At 47.9% G+C, this 23,361-nt stretch overlaps 1 protein-coding gene across 6 annotated transcripts in view; it reads right to left on the bottom strand.

The window, feature by feature from the left end:
- ARHGAP32 (Rho GTPase activating protein 32) overlaps window positions 1-23,361 on the bottom strand; it is a 176,211-nt gene that overhangs the window by 135,851 nt on the left and 16,999 nt on the right. Inside the window, exon 2 of one of the 6 annotated variants that reach the window (XM_062617594.1) lies at window positions 5,256-5,400. The exons of the other annotated variants lie outside the window; for them this stretch is intronic. The gene's annotated coding sequence lies outside the window, so the exon portion shown is untranslated. The remainder of the gene's footprint in view (window positions 1-5,255; window positions 5,401-23,361) is intronic. 6 annotated transcript variants of the gene reach the window in all.

Here is a 23,361-nt window from a genome sequence, read left to right as displayed (position 1 = left end):
CAGATTTAATAACTTCCAGTGTGTTTTATTCCAAACAGCATGTGACCTATTTCAGGCCTAACTCTGAGCTGACTATAATTAACTGCTATTTCTACAGACTTCAATTTACATGAAATAGCTTGGAAAAAGAAAAGAAATTAAAGCAGGGCAATTGCTAAAGTTAAAGTCAGAAACCCATTTTTTTCAGTTAAAACATCAGCCAAAAATACATTGCGCATCAGGTCTAGAGAACAGCCTTCCAACAAAACTCCAAGGGAAATGCTTTAAGGAGGTTTTTACGCTCTTAGCACAAGGATAAAATGGGATTTCATAGTCTGAAAATTCTACTTTCCCTACAAGAACAATGCATGAGTGTGGAGCTCCTGTCTCTGGGGCAGAAGCACAGAACCATACAATCAACCAGGGTGGGAAAGACCTCCAAGTCCAACCGTTCCCAGCACTGCCAAGGCCACCACTAACCCACAGCACTGAGGGTGTGTGAACACTTGCAGGGACGGTGACTGCAGCACTTCCAATGCCTGAGCACCCTTTGGGACAGGAATTGTTCCTCAGCTCCATCTAAACCTGCCCTGGTGCAGCTTGAGGCCGTTTCCTCTTGTCCCATCCCTTGTTCCTTGGGAGCAGACCTGTCTCCATCCTCCTGTCAGGCAGTTGTAGGGAGCCATCAGGTCCCCCCTGAGCCTTCTCTTCTCCACACTGACCCCCCCAGGTCCCCCAGCCGTTCCCCATCACACCTGGGCTCCATTGCCCTTCTCTGGCCCCGCTCCAGCACCTCAATGTCTCTCTTGCAGTGAGGACCCCAGAGCTGAACACAGGATTTGAGGTGCAGCCTCACCAGTGCCCAGTACAGGGGGACAATCACTGCCCTGGTCCTGCTGGTTATGCTGTTTCTGATCCAGGCCAGGATGCTGTTGGCTTCTTGGCTGCCAGGGCACAAACTGCTGCCATTAAACCCTGCCATGAAATTCAGATGCTGCTTTTTTAACCTCTGTCCCCATTTCATCTACAAAAAGGGGTAATTACAATTTCCTTAACTTTACTTGGATATCTCTGAGACTCCCAACCCTAGCGAGCCATGTTCCATCTCCCATGACCTTGAACACCACCACGGATGGATTTCCTGCCTCCCCTTCCAGCGTCACCCCCAGTGTCATACAAAATCCCAGCAGTGAAGACAAACAGAAGACAGCTCTGTTTCAGAAACCCATGCAGACATTCCACAAGGATAACACCTTTATCTCCAGGCTTTCCTTTTTCTCTCCCTCCCAGACCCTCTTATCTCCGCTAGAAAACGTTCTCCCTCCATGCAGGTGAGCTATCACAAAATCCCTTTTTTAGTCAACCTGACAAAGAAAAACAGAAGGCACCTACAGGGATTTTAATTAGAACTTGGCATGCTACACATACCCAAGTAGGGAAATCCTTCTGCCCCCCACCTCCAGTTTGCTGCTTAAATGACACCTCTGTGCTCGGAAGCCATCCTTTGAAATCCTTAATTCTCTGGTAACTTTTGAAGCAGCAGCAGAATAAACCCATGGAAATCTTTTGTAAGGGAGGAAAACAAAAAACCTCCCAGTGCCCTTATCTGCGCCAGCACCTGCAGAAAGCCACCCACTGCATTTCACCCCACCGCATCCCATTGCCGGAGAGAGCCACATCTGCTTCACAGCTCAGCCTCAGACTGCTTCTGCAAGACTGGGTGAAGAGGTGATTCAGAGCAGCCTGAGGAGAAGGACTTGGGGGTGGTGGGTGATGAGATGCTCCTCATGACCCAGCTTCAGTGTGCGCTTGAGACCAGACCCCCCCCCCCCCAAGTGCTGGGCTGCACCCCCAGAGAGTGAGCTGCATGTCAAAGCAGCTCTGCCCCTCTGCTCTCATGAGTCCCCACTTGCAGCACTGAGTGCAGCTCTGGTGTCCTCAGCATCAGAAGGACACGGAGCTGTTGGAGTGAGGGCAGAGGAGGCTATGAGGATGCTCAGGGGCTGGAGCACCTCCTGTATGGAGCCAGGCTGAGAACACTGGGGCTGTTCAGCCTGGAGAAGAGAAGCTGCGTGGAGACCTCAGAGCAGCTTCCAGTGTGTGAAGGGGGCTACAAGGATGCTGGGGAGGGACTCTGCATCAGGGACTGTAGCGATAGGACAAGGGGTGATGTGTTCAAACTGAAACAGGGGAAGTTCAGGTTGGAGATAAGGAAGAAGTTATTTACAGTGAGGGTACTGAGGCGCTGGCACAGGGTGCCCAGAGAAGCTGTGGCTGCCCCATCCCTGGCAGTGTTCAAGGCCAGGTTGGAAGAAGCCTTGGGTGACATGGTCTAGCGTGAGGCATCCCTGCCTGTGGCCGGGGGCTGGAACTGGACGATCTTAAGCTCCTCTCCAACCCAAACCAGTCTGATTCTATGATTCCTCGCACTGCAGTGATTGAATAAATACAGCAAAGGCACACACAGCTTCCAGCTTGCAGGGTGTTTAGAAGAAAGGCTTTGACTTCATTTAAACAACAAAAGGCAACATCCACTCAAGACAGTCATGAAGTTAAGGAGAGCAGACAACACAGCCCAGTGAATCAGTGAAGTATAACACACCCCAGAACTGCAAGAGCTTTGGGCTCCAAAGCACGCACACCTACTTAGCTGTGGGCTGAACTCTGCGCCAGCAACACGAGAAGGATGTGCTGTAGAACACCAGGGGATGTGCACAAAAAGGCACAGAGCTTTCTTAATTTACACAAGGAGTTAACTTCCAACACCCTGCAAGTGCAGGCAAGCCCCAAGTGAAGATCCACGTGCGAGAACACAGGGCAGGAGCAGCTGTATGACCCCAGATGTGCCCTACTTTTCAGCTGACAGCTTCTTTGCCCCCTTGCAGCATCTCGGGCTGCAGGCAGACTCTTGCAGTAGTTAGTTCACTGTCTTGGTCTCTTCCTCCTCTTTCTTTCCACGTCAGGCCACTCAGGCTCAGTAGTGATGCGGTCTGGCTGAACAGTGTCACCAAAACACCCACTTCCATCAAAAGCATCATCAGAGCATGCGGCCATGGAAGGAGCAAAAAGCAGTAACCCCAAAACAGCAAAGAAACACAACACTGGGTGAAGAATAACCCAAAAGGACCCAAAACCAGGGAACAGACGGGAATTAAGGCTTTTAAAAGTTAATAACAGAAGGGTTGTTCCCTGTTTGCTCCCTACAAGAACAGTGCATCATCATGTACTCTGCATGCTTGCTTGCAGAAGGGCTCAGAGGTCATAATCAGCCTTTTGCTGGAAAATGCTCCTGATGGGGCTTTATCCCAACTGAATAGTGTTAATTGTGTACAGCAGCAGCAGCAATTGCTGTCAGCACCATTTTCTCTTCCTCCCCTTTGGTTTTCAATGCTAGCAGCAGCCAGTCCTTAGCATCCCGAAACGAAAAGTACGCCTCTTGTTCCCGTTTCCCAGCCTCCACCCCAAACACAGGGGGAATAATGACACTTGCAAAGGACGGCCACCGAGAATGGACTGGGGATTCTGGCCTCGTAGTAGCATCCACATCAGGATAAAGGCTTCTACTACAGATAGCAGCTATTAAAAAGCCTCTGTAGTGTTCAGAGGCCCAGCTTGAATCCCCACGCAGTCCTGCCTGTCAGTTGACCTGCTCTGAATTATAGCTGCCCCCCTCTCTCAACCGAGATAAGACTTTTTATCTTGCCAACCCTTAGAATCCTCTGCTGATAGGCACATGCCTGCCCTTTCACTGCAGTCAAATTAAGTTTTCAGCTCTTTTTCTATGCTATAGACATTTCCATATCACCCAGCAGTAGAGGCACTGCTCAGACAACAGACAAGCAAAGAGCAGGTGCCATTAAGTCTTAACATACAGAAGGGCACCAGAAAGGCCTCTTTTTGGCAAATAGGATGTTCCTCCCCTGTGGGTTTCAACAAGCATCGTGCTTCGTATTTCTGCCCAAGCAAAAGGCAAGCCACACTGACCACAACTGAAACTGTGGCTGGAAAAGGGGAAAACATTCACCTTCATGAAAGTACCAGCAGCAAATAACTAACGCTCCATTAAACAGGGACATCAACACTGACACTGCACTGCTCGGAGCTGCTTTGACTCGTCTCAACTTAAAGGCTTTGTTTCTTAGGGAGATCTATCAGTTGAACCCTCAGTAACTCCACACATTCCCCATGGTTTTAGCAGCCTGGTAACTGAGATGAATGAAGCACCCCCATATCCTCAGTCCTTTGAGTAAAGAAAGCTGGTTAAGGGGTTGGAACCGGATGATCTTTAGGTCCCTTCCAACCTAAACCATTCTATGATCCTATGCTCAAACCCCACTGACACTAGACATGGAAAACTCATACCAAGATCAATGCTCTGATTAATCCTTCTTACACTTCCCAGCACCAACCAGTGCACTGTAAGGCAGTTAGAAAGTCATCTTCACTGACCTTTGGCCCCTCAGATGAAGTAATACACATTAGGAACTACTGAACCCTCACCATTCACTAACTGCCTTTCATCTTCAGCTCGTTTCAAGGCAGAACAAGCTCTTGTCCCAACCTGCTCAGCACATTCAGCCAAACCTCCTCTGTATTTCTCTGTGATGCCTTCTTCCTCAGTATTTGGGATTCAGAGGAGTGCAAAGAGCCAAGCACAGTTATTCCAAAAAGCTTTGAATGTGTTTCAGGGAGAGAGAAGGGCAGCTCTGCTGCACTGCCTCCAGCACAGCAAACCCTGCTGACCTGCACCTCCTTCTGCTCTCCTCCATAGCAGCATCAGCCATGGATACATGGATGCTTGGAGATGCCAACTACCCCGCAGGGACACAATAGGGCTGTGGAAGGAGAGGAGAACAGCCTCTCTGCTTGCTACTTGGCTTTTGTTGCCATACTGCACCTATCAACACAACCTCAGTTTCCATGAGAGCAATCCCACCAACACGTGAAGTCCCACTCGCTGCAGTCTCACCAGTTCTTCTCAAGAAGGGCCAAAGAGACTTTCAGAGCTCACTTTAAGGTAAAAGATCAACTCTGAGAGATGGGCGAGAACATAGCCTACTGTGAACTATCCCTGCCCATGGCAGGGGCTTGGAACTGGATGATCTCAAGGTCCTTTCCAACCCAAATCAGTCTGGGATTCCATGATTAGCATTAAAATCCTGCAGCCCCTCCAGAACTCATGTTTTTTTTTGTGCATAGAACTTAAAATACATATATTTCACCTACAAACAGCGTTTGGAGATACAGGGATGCTTTTCACCCCCGGAGGTGCTCACTTGTCTGCATGGGCTCCAGCGGAAGACACAGTCACCTGTCTTCAACTGCACAAGCTGGGGTAGATGTGTCCTACCAGGGAGGTGGTTTCTAACTCTGCTCATCTGCTCCAGTGAGTGGAACATCATTAGGAGAAACTTCAGGACTCTACAGAAGAAACAAGGTCGCTTAAGTTCCTTGGCTCAAATGAAGACAGCATTTGGAGGGGGAGCAGAAACCAACCCACCAGTCCTAATTTTAAACAGAACCATCAGGTCACAACCATCTCTAACCTCCATTTGGGTTGGGGAGGCTGTTTTGGTTTGGCTTTATAAAACCAGTCTGAAAAGCTTCGCATTTAGGGTCTCAACAGCTGAATCGGGTGCATTCCAAACACAGTAGCCTTAGAGATAAGCAAAGCTTTGCAGAACTTGTGCGCATGAAGTTATTGCCAACACAGCTGCTACGCTGTCAAATGCGGTTATCGGGGGACACAAACCAGCTCATTCTTTGCCTTGAATCCTGTCCTTCATCCTCACTGTGAAATCCAAGCGCTGTCTACTCCTCACAGCGATGTGTTCTGCTGTTCAATAGTCTGTTTGCACTTACAAGGCAGGTTAGTCAAATGCCCCCACCGTTTGCAGCAAAGAACCAATAATTGCCATCATTTGTGTCTCTTCTTTACTCTGTATTCCCATATTTACTGCCAGGCTAAAAACATGGGTCAGTTTTGCTCCCATCTGACAGAAAGGCAAATTATGGATGTACAGGAAGGCTTGTTACTCCTGCACTTTCCTCAAGAGCCCAACCAGAATGCTGCTTTCCTTTAGACACATCTCTGGCTGCTGTCAGATGCTCCATGAGCCCCATTTATACACGGGCCTCCTCGTGAATTTGAGTCAAAATACAGCCCCAGAACACAATGAGGACTCTAAAAGACCTAAAATGACATCCCTGCCATTGGTGACAGGGCAGCTACAAGGCAGCAGCTTCACCACTCAGGGTAGGAAGCACAGCAGGGAGTTGTTTAGCAGCAACAGAGATGCCTTTGAGGAAGCATTACCTCATTCGCCTCCTCCACATCCATTCCCAATTGGAATGAGGATATAAAAGCCACACTATTCAGAAAAGACGAGAGGCAAATGAAGGCGCACAGCACAGGGAAAGCAGGGAGACAGAAGGACCTGCTTTCCCCAGCCAGCTCTGTCCCCCATCGAAAAGCTAGAGCCTAGAATTAAGAAAATATGAAACAATAACCACCAAAATTGCCCCACTAATTTAAGAGAGGGTAGAAAAACCCCACACAGAACAACTCATAGCAGAGAGAAGGCATTTTAGGGCACCTTAGAAACAGAGAGATGCTTTTTAAAGCACACAAGGGCCACAGAGGCTTCCTCTTCCCCTCTCCCCCACACCTAATGTCTCTCAGTTGGGCACGCTGGAAACATCTAAGCCTCAGAATCTAATGAAACAATTGTCTTAAAGAACAAATTTGTTCTTTTGCTTTATTAAAATCAGAAGGCAGAAGGGGGAGGGTTTGAAACAGATTCTGAAATGGGAAAGCAAACCAATATTGGCTCCCAACCAGTCCTCCTGGTAGCACACTTTTCCTGCACTACATAAGCAGGTTCTAGCTCCTCCACAGGTAGAACCATAGAATGGTTTGTGTTGGAAGGGACCTTCAAAGCTCACCTAGTCCAACCCCCTGCAATGAGCAGGGACATCCTCAACTGGACCAGGTTGTGCAGAACCACAGCCTTGAACGTCTCCAGGGACATCCCCAGCACCACTGAGTGGAAGACAGACCCATCCTGAATCTTCTGCCCCACCGAACCCACGAGGTCTCCATCGTTCTGGGACTCCAAACTTCAAGAGCAATATCACACTCACAGCAGCACCAAAAACCCTGGTACATACTTGCACAGGATACACCATCTCAGCAGCAACTCACTCAAAAGCCTTGGACTAACAAATTCACACCATCACAGAATCATAGATTAGATCATCCAGTTCCAACCCCCCTGCCATGGCCAGGGACATCTCACACTAAACCATGGCACCCAAGGCTCCATCCGACCCGGCCTTGAACACCACCAGGGATGGAGCATTCACAACTTCCTTGGGCAACCCATCCCAGTGCCTCAGAACCTTCACAGTGAACTTCTTCCTTATATCTAACCTAAACTTCCCCTGTTTAAGAGGTCCACATAGATGTGAGTTTGTAACAGTCCTGACAGAAGGCAAACCCACAGCTCTAAAATGGACTTTTCTGGATCTCAGGTAAAAGACCTGCAGAGACAAGCATAGCCCACGAAAACAAAAATCACCTAAGCCACAAAGAGGAGGAAGAAATGGAAGGAAAGAGCATCTTGCATATTACTCGCAATAACTGAAAAGCAATCGTTACTAACACATGGCACTCAAATGTGTAAACCCTGTTAAACTACTTCACTGTAGTCTCCAGTTACTGACAGGAATGATTCCTTGTTAACTGATATTAATTGTGCAGCTCTGGTGTCCTCAACATCGGAAGGACATGGAGCTGTTGGAGCAAGGCCAGAAGGCCACGAGGATGAGCAGGGGCTGGAGCACCTCCTGTATGGAGCCAGGGTGAGAACATTGGGGCTGTTCAGCCTGGAGAAGAGAAGCTGTGTGGAGATCTCAGAGCAGCTTCCAGTGTGTGAAGGGGGCTACAAGGATGCTGGAGAGGGGCTCTGCATCAGGGACTGTAGGGATAGGACAAGGGGTGATGGGTTCAAACTGGAACAGGGGAAGCTCAGGATGGAGATAAGAAGTTATTTACTGTGAGAGTGCTGAGGCACTGGCACAGGTTGCCCAGAGAAGCTGTCAGTGTTCAAGGCCAGGTTGGACAGGGCTTGGAGCAAGCTGCTGTAGTGTGAGGTGTCCCTGCCTGTGGCCAGGAGCTAGAACTGGATGATCTTAAGGCCCTTTCCAACGCAAACCAGTCTGGGATTCTCTGATTCCATGACAAGGTGCCCTAACTCAAAGACAGCAGTGAGAAACTCTCAGCAACAGGAGGATGCTGAAAGCACGTGTACCCATAACACAGCCCTGCTGTTCACATCCCCACTTGTGCCTGTGTGTGTGCTGCAATTACCTTGTTTCTATGTATAAATATAAACAAAACGTAGGATTCACTGTGGGCACAACCAACATTTATAGAAGTTGAGCTTGCATTTAGCAACCCTGATCTGCAATTAGCGCATCCTGGTGGCCTACACAGAAACCACATTCACACATTCCAGACACAAACCTGCTCTCAAAGCAGCCCATAATGACAACAAATTGCTAGATCACAAAATCCCAGCTTCCACCTCTCATACTTCGTGAATTTAAAGCTGAGCTATAATGAAAAGAAGGAACAAGTTAGTATTCACCTCACAGAGCTGTATTTACTCATCTAAGCAGTTGAGGTGTAGTTAGCATCCTTCCTACCATTTAAAATGGTACAAATGAGGGAGACGGGGGGAAGAAAGATGCTCTAAAACACCTCCTTGGGGGAAAACAGTCAATATATACAAACACAAATTCCTCCTTCATTGATTCACCTGAGAATCAGAGTTTACTTCATTTCCAGACACCCACATCCAAGCCGTGAATCAGTGTGTTTTCTGGCTGAAAGCCAGCGCTGCAGTTCTAGTTTCTGTGACAATATTGATGCCTCAGCGCTCCATAGGCTTACATATAAAGGGATTCATTCAAAAAGAAACAAGCAATTTGGAGGGGTTGGGAAGTGGAAGTCTGGGCAAGGCCATTATAGAAGAGATTGCTCAAAAAACACTCCTGTAGAAGCCAGCTTGCTGAAAACACAACCAGGAAGCAGGGAATCCATCACAGGAGCTATTTCTGCCACAGGACACGGCACAACTTCCCGAGTGCCTCTCTCGGTTGCAGAACTTCATTTCTGGAGGCTTCCCCTTCCATCTCTTCTAATGGCAGCTAATGCAGAGGAAAAGGTCATTTTCTGTTTGATTATTTTTGCTTGAACATCTGTTTGCTTCTCTCTGAAAGAATGCACTGCTGTCCATATCCATCCTGACCCAGCTTTGCTCCAGTTTCAACTGTTTCCAAGCTGAAAATCCTCACCATCACAGGAAGCAAAGGGAGCGCTCTTGGCCATGGGCAAACACTTCTGTCTCCTTTGGCATGTTCTCAACGGACCACTAAACAACAGCACAAAGACTAATGGATCAGAATTTCCTGTTAGCATGGCACCTAAGCGACAGGAACACTCGTTCCCCTGAGAACACACTGAGCTGGGACCCGCAGGAGCAGGAACACCTCCTTGTGCTATGCACTGCTCAGCTCCAGTGTATTCCTTTGGCAATTCATTTCCATGATGACAATAACCACCACTTAGATGCCAGAAGATTGCTTGTTTGCCATCTAATTGGGTTCAGACAGTTGCACTGTCATTTGTGCTCCTTAGAAAGGACTCTGCACTTACTTCATTGGGACTGCACGAATCAGCGCTACCCACGATCCCTCAGCAAGCCCCAAACGTATTCCCCCTCCCAAACCATTCATAATAGAAGTCAATACCTTACCCTCAACACATTTGCTTTTCTCTCTGGGGAAGGCACTTGTGCTGCTAAGGACTTTACTGCAGAGTGCCTCTTTGCATTACAGCCTCAGTTTTGGAGCAGAGAAACATCTGGCCCTCAGCAGAAGCCTAATAAAGGACTGGTGAGTGGGCTTTTCCTCTCAAAACCAAAAGAGACATAAAATGTACACTAACTGATGCAATTGCCGTTCATTCAGTGAAATGCTGGTTCATTTAGTCAGGCTGAAAACCTGCCCAAAACCATTAAATAGCTTCCTGTAAGCTTCTGGAGTCCTGTTACCATCTCCAGAATCTGTCCTCAACACCCACAGCAACCGCACTGCAGGAAAACCATGCTTTAAGAACCCTAACAATGAGCACTAATCTCCATCTTTTCTGTTTTAAAGCTTCAGAGCTTGAAAAGTACTTCCTCCTACCAAAACCAGTCAATGACATCAGAGACACCCTTGAAGGCCCTGGTAACAGAAAGCACCAGATCTAAGTGCGAGTACATGCCTCCAGAAAAGCCTCATAATCCCAAGCTTTTTAGTATCTCTGCTAGATTTAAAGATTAATGCTTTACATAATTCAATAGATGGTATTTTGGGGCTCCAGCAATGGATTCGCAGAGCTAAAATTACATAGAAATAACGGGGCAAAGCGGTTACTATAATAATCTTATAACCTTGTGTCCTAGGACTGGTAAAAGATACAAGTCCATTGCTTGGCTGGTCCAAGGCCTTTCAGGATTTACAGGGGCTTCCCTTGGATACTGGATCTTTGTGTCTTTTCTTCCTTTTAAAAGGACATGGCTCTGGAAAGTGGTAGAATCGCCATCCCTGGAAGGGTTCACAAACTGCATACATGAGGCCCTCATCTATGGTGGTCTTAGCATCCCTGGGGAAATGGTTGGACTTGATGATCCTAAAGGTCTTTTCCAAGCTCGTTAGTTCTATGTTCTAAACCTATATTCAGGAAGAAAGAGGTCTGTCTCCTGTACCTCCTTATTTGATGGCACACTGAGATAGTGAATGACCCTGGAAGCCTCTGTAATTGCCAAGAGTAACATCAAACCTTGAGGGCATCATAGAATAGTTAGGGTTGGAAAGGACCTTCAGATCATCCAGTTCCAACCCCTCTGCCATGGGCAGGGACACCTCACACTAAACCATATCACCCAAGGCTCATCCAACATCCTTGAACACTACCAGGGATGGAGCATTCCCAACCTCCCTGGGCAACCCATTCCAGTGCCTCACCACCCTCACAGGAAAGAATTTCCTCCTTAGATCCAACCTAAACTTCCCCTGTTTCAGTTTTAACCCGTTACCCCTTGTCCTATCACTACAGTCCCTAATGAAGAGTCCCTCCCCAGCATCCCTATAGGCCCACTGGAACCACACAAATACACTTGACAGGCGAACACCCCATTTGCTGTGCCAACCACAGGAACCTCGTGCCCCGTGTGTCACAACCTGACAGCATCACAACCTGCGGACACTGACAATACATGGAACAAAGATAACGCATTCTTACTGCTAAGAGAGTATTCCTGACAGCATCCACAGCAACGCCCTGGCCTCGGGAGCAGCTACAGCTTCTTCAGAGCAGCACACGCCTTCTCTTTAACATGAGAAACGTGTTCAGGCAAAATGGCTTTTGCCATGTCTCATCTTGCCTGCCTTTTGAAGGCCTTCCAGGTGTGCTGCTGTACCTGTGCACTGAGCAATCACCAGGCAAGAAGGAATCTTCTTTGTACTTACCCTATGGCATCCAAAATCAGGGTCTCTGCCCCGCATAGCATTAAAGGCCAATGACAGAACGGAGACAAAAACAAGGCTGTTCCCCTTCCATAGGCAACAAATGGCTCTAAAAGGCACAGGAGTTGTTTGAAAAGGCTTCGTGCTGATCTTGTCACGAAACAACACCCGTGTCTTGTCTCTGAGGCCTCCAGTGAGAACCAGCAGGGTTCTGCCATACACTGCCTCTTTTCGCTTCCCGAGCTGCATTTCCTCCTAACCATGAGGACAACCACTCTGCAGGCAGAATAAATGTACCCACCCAGCTTCAAATGTCTGATTCATTCCACTCGTCTCTGTCTCTCCTGATCCTATCCACACCCATCTCCTCCGCTCTGACCAGACTTCACCCCCCAAACGCTGCCTTTCAGCCTCAAGAGAGCTGACAGATGTGAACCCCACTGGAAATACAGGCTGATCAACAGCAACCACCCAAGCAGGAGCAGAGCCGAAGCTGAAGGTCTGCGTGGTCAGAAGGGTTTTAAAGGAGCTGTGAAAAGGAACAAAACCCAAAAAACCAGGCTCCAATGCACTGTCCCTTCGCTGCACTTGTGGAATAACAACAAACCCCAACCCAAACCGACGCAGCCAGACCCCAAAATCCTCAAGAGCTGTACGAAGGGTCAAAAGCTGAACACAAAAGCACCACCCCAGCATGTGTTGTTTGGAGCAGTTACTCAGACCTGAGAAAGCTCTGTGGAAATCACTGCAAAGCAGGAAATGAACATCTGCTGGTTCAATTTATTACCAACACCATAGTGACACCGAGACTCTTGCTAGAAAATGAGAGTAGCTTCACAGCAGAGCAGTGGGCAAGCCAGGCAGCCCTGTTCTATTTCAAGCTCTAGACTCATGGGTTGCTTGACACAGGAAAGGCTTTGCTGAGCATCCTTATTTCCCAATGTCTTCAAACACTTACAGTTTCTGTCCATCAGGCTTTTCCCTTTCTGTGCCCCAAATGGAAACAGCTCCCTTACTTCAGAGCACTGCCAGCAGTAATTGTACAACACAGAGCTCACCAAACAAAACATATACACAAGTAACTGTGCTGATCTCCCTGTAACACTTCAGCTCCCTCAATGCATGCTTTTACTCCTTCCCCTGGCAGCCAAAAACCAGCACGGGACTGTGGTGCGTCAAGAGAACAGAGGCAATTCAGTGCATCCTGCATCCATGGCACACAAAGGCCAAGTACTCAACGGCTGTAATAGAAGTAGGTGTTGAAAAGAAGATTCCATTTTAAATCCCTATCTGCAGCTTGCTTTGGTTTAAGTGAATTCCAAAGTAAAAACCCAAACTTTTCAGAAATCATTTTGCTTTACAGTTATGAGGGAATAAAGCCAGCCTTAGCAGGAACCATGGAATCCCAGCCTGGTTTGGGTTGAAAGGGACCTTAAAGCTCATCCAGTTCCAACCCCTGCCATGGGCAGAGACCCCTTCCACTAGAGCAGCTTGCTCCAAGCCCCTGTGTCCAACCTGGCCTTGAACACTGCCAGGGATGGGGCAGCCACAGCTTCTCTGGGCACCCTGTGCCAGCGCCTCAGCACCCTCACAGGGAAGAGCTTCTGCCTAAGAGCTCATCTCAGTCTCCCCTCTGGCAGGTTAAAGCCATTCCCCTTGGCCTGTCCCTCTTGTCCCAAGCCCCTCTCCAGGTTTCCTGCAGCCCCTTTAGGCTCTGGAGCTGCTCTAAGGTCTCCCCTTCAGGAGCCTCCTCTTCTGCAGGCTGACCAAGCCCAGCTCTCTCAGCCTGTCACCTGAATGGTGCCACACTCTCCAGAAAAGGAACAACATTGTCAGAGGCAAGGAAATGACCCAACTTTACCTTTTACAAGGGGCTTCTTGCTACATCAGCTCTTCAGCACTATGCTGGTTCATGGAGCAGAAAACGAAGAAGTGTCTAGGGATGAAATATCCTTCATTCGAGTGAAACTGGGAAAGGAAACAGGAAGCCAGGTATAATCTGAGCCGGTACAATTAACCACCTGCACTGTTGGAAATACATCATGTAATGGCACGTCTCTTTAAATAATGACAAATAAAAGTGTACTTCCAGGACTAACGAAGGTGTTGCGAGGCGATGGCTTGCCTTCCTCAGCTCAGACAGGACAATCCCACACTGCAGTCCTTCACTGTCCTTCAGGGCACATCTCAAACCACAGAAGCTTGCAAAATAAGGCCGTTCCTGCAACCAGAATTAGGCTGGAAAGGACCCCAGAGTATTTCCTCCCCTGCAAGACCTGTCCTGAATCGGCACTCAGCAGTCCTTGCTGACCTGCTCCATCTCTCCCCAGAGGCTGGGGCAACCAAACAGGACACAGAAGGTCCCACAAAGCCTCTTGGCTTGCAAAAGCAGGCTTTTTCCACAAACTCCTGAGGATGGCAAGGACACAGCAGTGACAGAGCTCTCACTGTAACAAGCTCACAGCGCATACGAGAGGCCCAAATTTAACTTCCCGCTATTTATAACTCAGCATAGAAATTGGGGTTTCATCTCAGTTAATTCATCTCCCACCCTGTCCCAGTCACCATCCGTTTCTACCCTCATGAAGCAACCTTGGGTACTCTGCTTCCTGTTACAGGCAGAAAGAGGAAGACCAAGGCCCACAGCAACGCAGAATACCCCGTACCCATCTCTTCCAAGCGTCGTGCCATGATGTTCAGCCTTATGCAATGAAACTGAGATCCGATGCTAAACATCCTCCCTTCCCTTTGCCCCTCCTGTTATGTCCCATTCCCTCCCTCCAGCTCTGCCGAAGACCTGGCATTGCTCTTTCTTCCCAGCTGTGGAATTGACACTGTCTGGCACTGCTAACTGACGGTTCACAATGTGTTTACTCCCTTCTGGAACCACCTCCATGACATGACATCCACAGCGCTAAAGCTTCGGATGAAGCTGCTGCAGGAAAGATCCCATGCTCTGGAACTCTGCGCTTAAACATTCCCACTGAAGCAGTAATGATAATCCTCTCTTGATACTTCACCAAGAAGAACTCGAGATGCCAAGTACCCTCCCCTGGAGCTCAAAGAAATCACTCTATCATTCAGCAGCACAGAAGCCATATGAAATACATGGAAGGGGGAAAATCCCACCCCTCAGCAGAAGTTTAAGAGAAACTGGAGGCCAAGGGATGGGGGACTTGATGCGCTTTAAGTTCCCTTCCAATCCAAACCATTCTAAGAACCTATGAAACTGCCCACTGCCTTGCCTTGGCAAGGTCCAGAGTCGAGAAAGTCATTGGGGATGATTCAGAAGCCATCCCCACAGCAATGCCACCTTGACAAGCCACGCAAAGGAGCTGAATCAGCTGAAAAAGCCGCAGACCCACTTACTGCTGCCCAAAGGTGCAGTCTGCCACTCCCCCTGCCCCAAATGCAAGCAACGAAAGCTGATGGAAATCAGTTGTACATTAACAGGCAAGCTCTTCGCCATCTGCGGCTGAACTGGTGCCGTGGATTGTGAGGGGCAGCCATGGGGCCGTGAGGGCTGATGGTGGGAGGAGATACAGGGTGGTCATGAGGGGTAGGGACAGCAGTGTGGTTCACTATGGGGGAAGATGAGGGGTGGGCATGAGGGGTAGGGACAGCAGTGTGGTTCACTATGGGGGAAGATGAGGGGTGGTCATGAAGGGTAGGGACAGCAGTGTGGTTCACTATGGGGGAAGATGAGGGGTGGCCATGAAGGGTAGGGACAGCAGTGTGGTTCACTATGGGGGAAGATGAGGGGTGGTCATGAGGGGTAGGGACAGCAGTGTGGTTCACTATGGGGGAAGATGAGGGGTGGGCATGAGGGGTAGGGACAGCAGTGTGGTTCACTATGGGGGCAGATGAGGGGTGGGCATGAGGGGTAGGGACAGCAGTGTGGTTCACTATGGGGGAAGATGAGGGGTGGTCATGAGGGGTAGGGACAGCAGTGTGGTTCACTATGGGGGAAGATGAGGGGTGGTCATGAGGGGTAGGGACAGCAGCGTGGTTCACTATGGGGGAAGATGAGGGGTGGGCATGAAGGGTAGGGACAGCAGTGTGGTTCACTATGGGGGAAGATGAGGGGTGGTCATGAGGGGTAGGGACAGCAGTGTGGTTCACTATGGGGGGAGATGAGGGGTGGGCATGAAGGGTAGGGACAGCAGAGTGGTTCACTATGGGGGGCAGATGAGGGGTGGTCATGAGGGGTAGGGACAGCAGTGTGGTTCACTATGGGGGCAGATGAGGGGTGGGCATGAGGGGTAGGGACAGCAGCGTGGCTCACTATGGGGGGCAGATGAGGGGTGGTCATGAGGGGTAGGGACATCAGAGTGGTTCACTATGGGGGCAGATAAGGGGTGGCTGTGAGTTGGGATCATGGGTGGCAGCCACGAAGAGAGATCACTTTGCCCTCAGTGCCATGGGTTAGTGGTGGCCTTGGCAGTTGTGGGGAATGGGTGGACTCGGTCTTAAAAGGTCTTTTCCAACGCAGTTCATTCTCTGATTGCTAAAGGATTTGTGCTCTCTTCCCTTCTTGCTCCCGCTTTGCCATGAGGCTTTACCATGCAAGCCCTGTCTCTCTCTCATCTGTTACCATAGCAGCCTAAGAGAATGCAACGTTAACAAAAGATTACTTCCCCCCCCTTTAATTTATTTATATGCAAGTAACCCACCGAGACCTGACAATAGCACTGCCTGCACGTTCACACGACAGGAAAGGGGATATTTTTTTCCACACTCATGATACAAGAATAATTAAAATTCCTCTGGAGAGAGAGAAAAAAAAAAATATCCTGAACTTCTGAGGATTAAGAGAATACAGCAGAAGATCTGGTCTGGAATTAGAGCTGGGGGGGGGAAGCAAGAGGCTTAACAGATCCACAGCTCGAGTATCACTCTCCAGAAAGCTTTCCACTGTTTTCAACAGAACTGTAAGAACCAGCAAGAGGCTGAAGTGGGGGGAAAAAACCTAATTCCAAGCATTTACATTTAATTAAAACTAAAAACGGGAAAATGGAAAGCAAGCCGACTAGAAACAGGCTCTTAAAAGTACAGCCTTTTGAGACATACCTGCTCCCGATACGCTGGGTGCGCACAAAGCCGAATTCAGCTGTGAGAACTACTCGTGTACAATAAGCTTGCTTACAGAGTCTGAGAGGCAAGCAGCGAGCATCAATCAAACCCCAGCTGGGGTGCCTCTGGTGCTGTCACATCCCCCTGGCAGGACCCAGCTCCAGCAAGGCAAGCACGACTGACCCAGGGACGGCAGCAGCTCCAGCCCAGAGTCCAGCTCATAACATGGTACCCTGGTGTTGAGGCAGGGCTGAGGTCAAGCTGGGAAGCCAATCCTTAGGTCAGGGTTAGGTTCAGGTCCATAGCAACTGGAGAGAGCTAAGCCCAAGCCAGGAGGCCAGCCTGTGGGTTGAGGTCCAGACCAAGACACTCCTGGGGCAGACACTTGTATGTATTATAATCTGTGAGTTTTCTATCACCTTCCTTTGGCATCCCTCCCATGCCATTAAATTAACAGACTTGGCCCAGTAGCACTCACCATCTCTCTCTCAGGAAGCACTGAGCTAAACACAGGTTTCAGAACAGAGTTCTGGTCAACATATGTTCCAGGTAACTTCCAGTTCACCCTCTCCCAAATCATCCGACAAACAGCTCCCAAGCACCTGCAGTATTTTCCAAAGGTTGGAATTTAATCCCAAAACAAGAAATCCTGGTACATTCAAGACATAATAGCCGCTCTCCTCACTAGAAAGATCTTATGGTGCCTTTAATTCAGGCATTTCTAGAGCTTGATATATTCCACAACTTATAAATTCAGCAGCAGCGTAAAAATCACTGCGGAACACTGAACAATGCTCTATGTAAATGTATTCATAACATGAGGTTTGTGGTTCCTCACATACAGAAACAGACAACTCTGTCGTGACACTGTTTTTCCAGCTATACCAAGGACTAAATCCTCAACTGGTTTTAGCACCACTAAAATCCATATAGATAAAGCAGTTGAAGTTGACTGCCCTCTGAAATTCACTGGTTCCATCATCTTTGTAGACCAGGAGGAGGACCAGAGCTATCTGACACTGGGGAGCAATTCCCTACCCTTTCTTTGGCAAAATGCCACTGAAAAAGGTCTATGGGATTTTGAGTGCTTGCCTTTGGTGCAAGAGTTACATTTCAGATAAAAGTCAATGCCAAGACAAATTGACTCCTGGACAGCACTCAGCAAACACGGCCTCAAGACATGGGGGATGCTGCAGAACTGAAGACATTTTAAATATCAATCCGGAATCCAAAGAGCACCATCTTGCCAGCCCAGAATTTTCAGGGGGGAAATTCCTCCCCTTTGTTGATGCTTCCCTTTGGAACAGTCTGCAGTTACTACTCTCCCCATTATTTAATTCCAAGTATCAAATACCCAACATAGACATTAAAAACACTCCCCAAAGAAAAGAGCTTTTATTATTTCCTGTTGCATGCCTTCTGGGTAAGCAATTTCTTTAACAGCTCAATTAGAGAATGCCTTTGAAAGGCCAAATACAATTGGCATGATTCGTTTGCCAATAGTGACAGCTTCCTATTTGCTTTGATAAATGGTAAGTGTGCCATACAGGAACCATAGAAGATGGGCTGCTGAGCTGCTCTGACTTTGAGGTAAAGCAGAGAAACTCTTCACTACCAAGCTTCCATGCCCCACTTTACCAAGACACTTTGAGGAGCAGATGAGTGTGTAGACTTTGGTGTATTACCAATTCAACCCAACCCAGAGAAGGGCTTTCACATACGTGTGCGCCCGGAAAAGGTGAAGTGGAAGGTGTGAAGACCTTGTTTGTAGCAAGTGCTGGAGATCAAGGAGGGAAAAGAAAATTCATGCAATGAACGAAAACCATAGAATGGGTTGGGTTGGAAAAGGACCTTAAGATCACCCAGTTCCGACTCCCTGCCATGGGCAGGGACACCTTCTACTAGAGCAGCTTGCTCAAAGCCCCATCCAACCTGGCCTTTAACACTGCCAGGGACAGAGGATTTACCATTTCCCTGGGAAGCCTGCTCCAGCTCCTCACCACCCTCACAATAAAGAACTTCTTCCTTATATCTAACCTGAACGTCCCCTGTTTCAGTTTCTCCTGTTGCTACAGTCCCTGATGCAGAGCACCTCTCCAGCATCCTTCCAGCCCCCTTCAGACACTGGAAGCTGCTCTGAGGTCTCCACGCAGCTTCTCTTCTCCAGGCTGAACAGCCCCAATGTTCTCACCCTGTCTTCACAGGGGAGATGCTCCAGCCCCTGAGCATCCTCGTGGCCTCCTCTGGCCTTGCTCCAACAGCTCCATGTCCTTCTGATGTTGAGGGCACAACTGCATACAGTATGATTGCAAGTCCCAGAACTGCAGCTGGAATAAGTATGGGATCAAACTCACAATCCCCATTTTATGTCACCACCAGCAGCTGGAGGAGAGCCAGCAAAGGAAGGGAACGTAGATTTTCTTTTCCCAAACAATAATGTGAAATTAGTTTCTCTTCGTTTTGTGTGCCCAGTGCTGCTTTGTGTTCTTTGAACCTAAGTTTTCCTACAGCTTTCAGTGGAAGCAGAAATGAATGCTGAAGTTTATAACAAGATTGAGAATTCTCTCCTCAATAAACATCCTTCTTCTATTGTTTTCTGTAGTTGGTGACATCACCTTGCTCTTGCATAGCATAAACTGTCACCACTGTTTTGGTCTAACATCCCCACCGCAGCATTTATGGAACGTGGATCACATTTACAACACGCTAAACAGAGATGGGTCTCCAAAGTTCCTATTTCTAACATCTTTGCTTCAGGACATACATTATTCTACGTTACAAGCAGCATTTTAATGCCATGATTTACTCAATGCAAATGCACAGGGAAAAACTCAGAAGCACTGAAATCAAATGGACTATTAAAATCTGCTTCCAACACATACAAACACCCATGTGACTGATTTATTGATATGGTAACTTCACTGAAACCTAAAGACACACCAACCTTCAGGATCTAGCACTAAAAGGAACAAGTACAATACTCTGGCTCTACTACCCACTTCCATTTGTGCTTGCCAAATGCATGGGGCCAATTCCAAACAGCAATAGACATAATGTAGGGCTTTTCTCAAAGGAATTCAAAGAGACAAGTATGCTCTTTTGCAACTCAATAAACCCCTTTTTTCTCACGCTCAAGTGGTGACCTCCTCTTCTTAAATACCCAAGTTGCTGAAGAGAAGGTGCAGCCAACATCCAGGCGCTGTCAGATAAAATCCACATTTCCAGAGGCATGACCAGACAACATGAGCCTCAAAAATGCTGTCCCTAAAAGAGACAAGGGGGGGGGAATGGAACTAGTGCTCTGGCCTAAACTTTGCTGCCATTGAAGAACAAGGGCAAACCAATGGCTGAGGCTCAGTCAAGAGAAACTCAGATTCGCAACATCTACTGGTGAATGCACTCATGTACGTAACACAGCAACATCTGAGGCTGGAGGCCATTCCTACTCCCAGTTGCATTCCTGAGCACCTAGAATAGGGTCTCACATCAACAGTACTTCCCCAGGTTAACAATGATCAGATGTGATTTTACAACAAATAGTCTGCCTACCTGCAAAATGGGACTAACCGTGTTTTTCACCTGAGCAAAGAGCTTCACAGCATGTCTGAGCAGCAGCAATATGAGATTCAAGCACTGTCCACTGCAGGGGTCATCACATGAGACAATCATAGAACCCCAGACTAGTTTAGGTTGAAAGGGACCTTAAAGCTCATCCAGTTCCAACCCCTTGCCAGGGGCAGGGACACCTTCTGCTAGAGCAGGCTGCTCGAAGCCCCTGTGTCCAACCCGGCCTTGAACACTGCCATGGATGGGGCAGCCACAGCTTCTCTGACACCCTGTGCCAGCGCCTCAGCACCCTCACAGGGATGAGCTTCTTCCTTACATCTAACCTGAACTTCCCCTGTTTCAGCTTAAACCCCTTGTCCTGTCGCTACAGTCGCTGATGAAGAGGGACAATGCAGATCATGGCTTTGCTGGGGAGGAAGGGATGAGCTAATTCCACCCGATTATGAAAGGGCAAGTTTGCAGGTGAGAGAATAAAGCCCAAGAACCTGGGTGGTAGGAGGGGATAACCTTGAGTGCCTGCTGCTTCAAAAGACAGAAGGAGAAAGTCATGTCCAGCTCGCAAGCAAAGAGCAAATGTCAGCACAATGCAGTCACGCAGACATGGCATGGTTCTAACCCAAACTGGCTCTCAACTTTGCACACTACGTACAGATGTTCAAGAGATTGCTTGCCTGCTTCACAGAAATGGCTTTATGAAGACAAACCTATGGAGTTCAACTGTAAATGGAGATGGGGAAGAGCTACCCTAAATCTTAAAAGGCTATTCAAGTGGAATAACCACGCTGCAAAACAAGCATGGAGAAAGTGCCATTTTACCCTCCACAACCACAGAAGAATGGGTTAGACTTCAGACCTGTTTAGGAAACAGAATCCACTATTATTCCAGTTTACACTGCAGCTCTGCATATGCTTTAAGTTAAATACATCAGCTCCCTTGACATCCATGGGGCTGCTTGTGCTGCAGGCTCAGCAGCCGCTGGGAACACTGGCCTCAATCAAGTGCATCTGCAACTTGAATGAGCAGTGGTTATGAAGCAAATTGCTGCTGAAATGTTGTTTTTTGTGCCCCCCCCCCGAAGCGTGAAGCCTTGTAAATAAAACTGCAGTGAAATGTGCCACTCTTGAGAGCATTCCCTTTCCCATGGAGTCATTGTGGCTCAGCAGAACCCAGCCTCACAGCTGGCAACTGCAAGGCTCTGAGCCTGTCGGCACACACAGAGGCTGCAGACCTGCACTTCCACTGCGGAGACACTACACAAAGGGGCTTTTGCAATCTATTTCAGACACAAGATGCTCAAATCATTTGACGTGGACACAAACTGGTTCATTAGCAAAGACAACAGAACCAATAAAACCCCTCTTTAAACAAAACCACCTCAGCTCTAGGGTCCTGTTGGACTCAAATACAGGATTTCAATGATGCTGTTTTTTCTCAAGTGCTGTTAAACGTGCTGGTCCCTCCCAGAGATGCCTATTAAAGTCACTGAATGATCTGAAAGAGCTCGAGAAAAGGATTGCTTATTGAAGGAATTCTAACTAACCTGTAGCAAAACCCAAGTGAATCACCAATAGCCCTGCAAGAAACACACACAGTTGGGTTCAGGAGGCTGCATGCTGCTCACTCATCCTCACAGCCACAGAATGAGTCATTCAGCCTGGGCACTGAAAGCAGCAGCACCAAAACCTCCGTCACTGGGTCAGGTTCAGCACCTCCAACAATCTTCTACAACATGTAGCAGAATCCTCCTGGCATCTTGTTATTTACTTACATTGCATTGTTATTTACTTACACAGGAGCCATGAAAACTATCCCTTTGGTGACTAGAGGAGTTCATGCCGACCACTGATTGATTCTGCTCTCTTTCTCTTGGCTTTTTAGAAGCAAAAAGGATCTTATTTAGGAGTTATTTATTGCAGCTCCAACTGAAGGCACTGTGCTTCTAAGCCTCGGGGTGGCTGGTAGCTCCTTGAAGCTTTCAAGAGACTAAGTAAAACTAAAGCAAAGCACCACATGACCATCAGTAAGAGGCAGAGAAAATTAATTCATTTGGGTTTAAAACTACCTTGAGCCAGAGATTTCCCCCCCCCACCGCATCACTGCAAGCCTTGTCATGTTCCTGACATGAACTGCAAACCTCACATCACGAACCATAAAATGACTGCTTTTGGCTTAAAGGATAAAAAAAGCTTTGGAAGCAGTGTGCAAGAGCAGTGCTAAAAAGAAACGCCATCAAGTATCAACAACCCCCATGAAGAAGGAAAATTTCCTTTCAAGCACGACCTCCAAAGGTAGGTAACTATAAATTGAACACAAGATCCAAACACTGGCGGAGGAGTTTGGTACATGACAACAGAGCTGAGCATCAGCTAGGCCAGAGCATCACTGCCATTGTGCATTGTGTCAAACCCACTGCAGGACAGTTACAGATTCCCTCTGCTACACGAGTCAAATACTCTACATGTCTGACAAACACTCCATGTGTCTGTCAACCAAAAGCCTTATTGTCACCAGTTGCTTCCCGATTGAACTTCATGGAGCATATCAGTACGATGACATTAAGTAATGAATTCACAACAGGCTTTTTCAAACCAACAAGCCAAATACAACTACTAATCATCTACTACAGGCTTGAAAAACAAGGGTAAGTTTACCCAGAGGAAAAAAAGGAAAAACCAGAACAGTTTTCACAGCTGCAGAAGAAAGGAAACAGATGGGATCTCTTCCAGAAGAGTGTATTTGTGCTGAACAAACATAGATATGTTTTGGGGCAAGAACATTTCAACTGTCATGGATAAATGCATAAATATGACAGAGATTCAGTTCTCTCCTATAGCCCTAAAATGATGTATCTCAAAGACTATTGACAAGATTAAGATGCAGGTACCAAATCACATGTGAAGTTGAACTCACCTTGGTAAGTGACTGCTGAGCAGCATCCTTTACCACATTTGGTACTTTAACAAGTGGATTCTGTAGCACACAGATGTCATGCTACAGACCAGGCTCCAGGTGTGCCAGGCAACATACAGGACTGCTGCACCCCCAGTTACACACTGGGCAGCTTTTCAAAGGACTGAAGCCACAACACTACTCAAAGGCAGTTTATCCAAAGGAGCTTTCAAGCCTTCCACAGTTTTTAGTTTGGAGTTACTTTGCTTCTGGCA

This window comes from Pezoporus occidentalis, unplaced genomic scaffold (assembly GCF_034315485.1).
Source record: "Pezoporus occidentalis ecotype Australia unplaced genomic scaffold, CSIRO_AGI_Poc_V1 ctg199, whole genome shotgun sequence".
NCBI classification, from domain to species: Eukaryota; Metazoa; Chordata; class Aves; order Psittaciformes; family Psittacidae; genus Pezoporus; species Pezoporus occidentalis.
The sequence above is the reverse complement of the archived record's forward strand: the minus strand, read 5'-3'. Positions and strand labels throughout refer to the sequence as shown.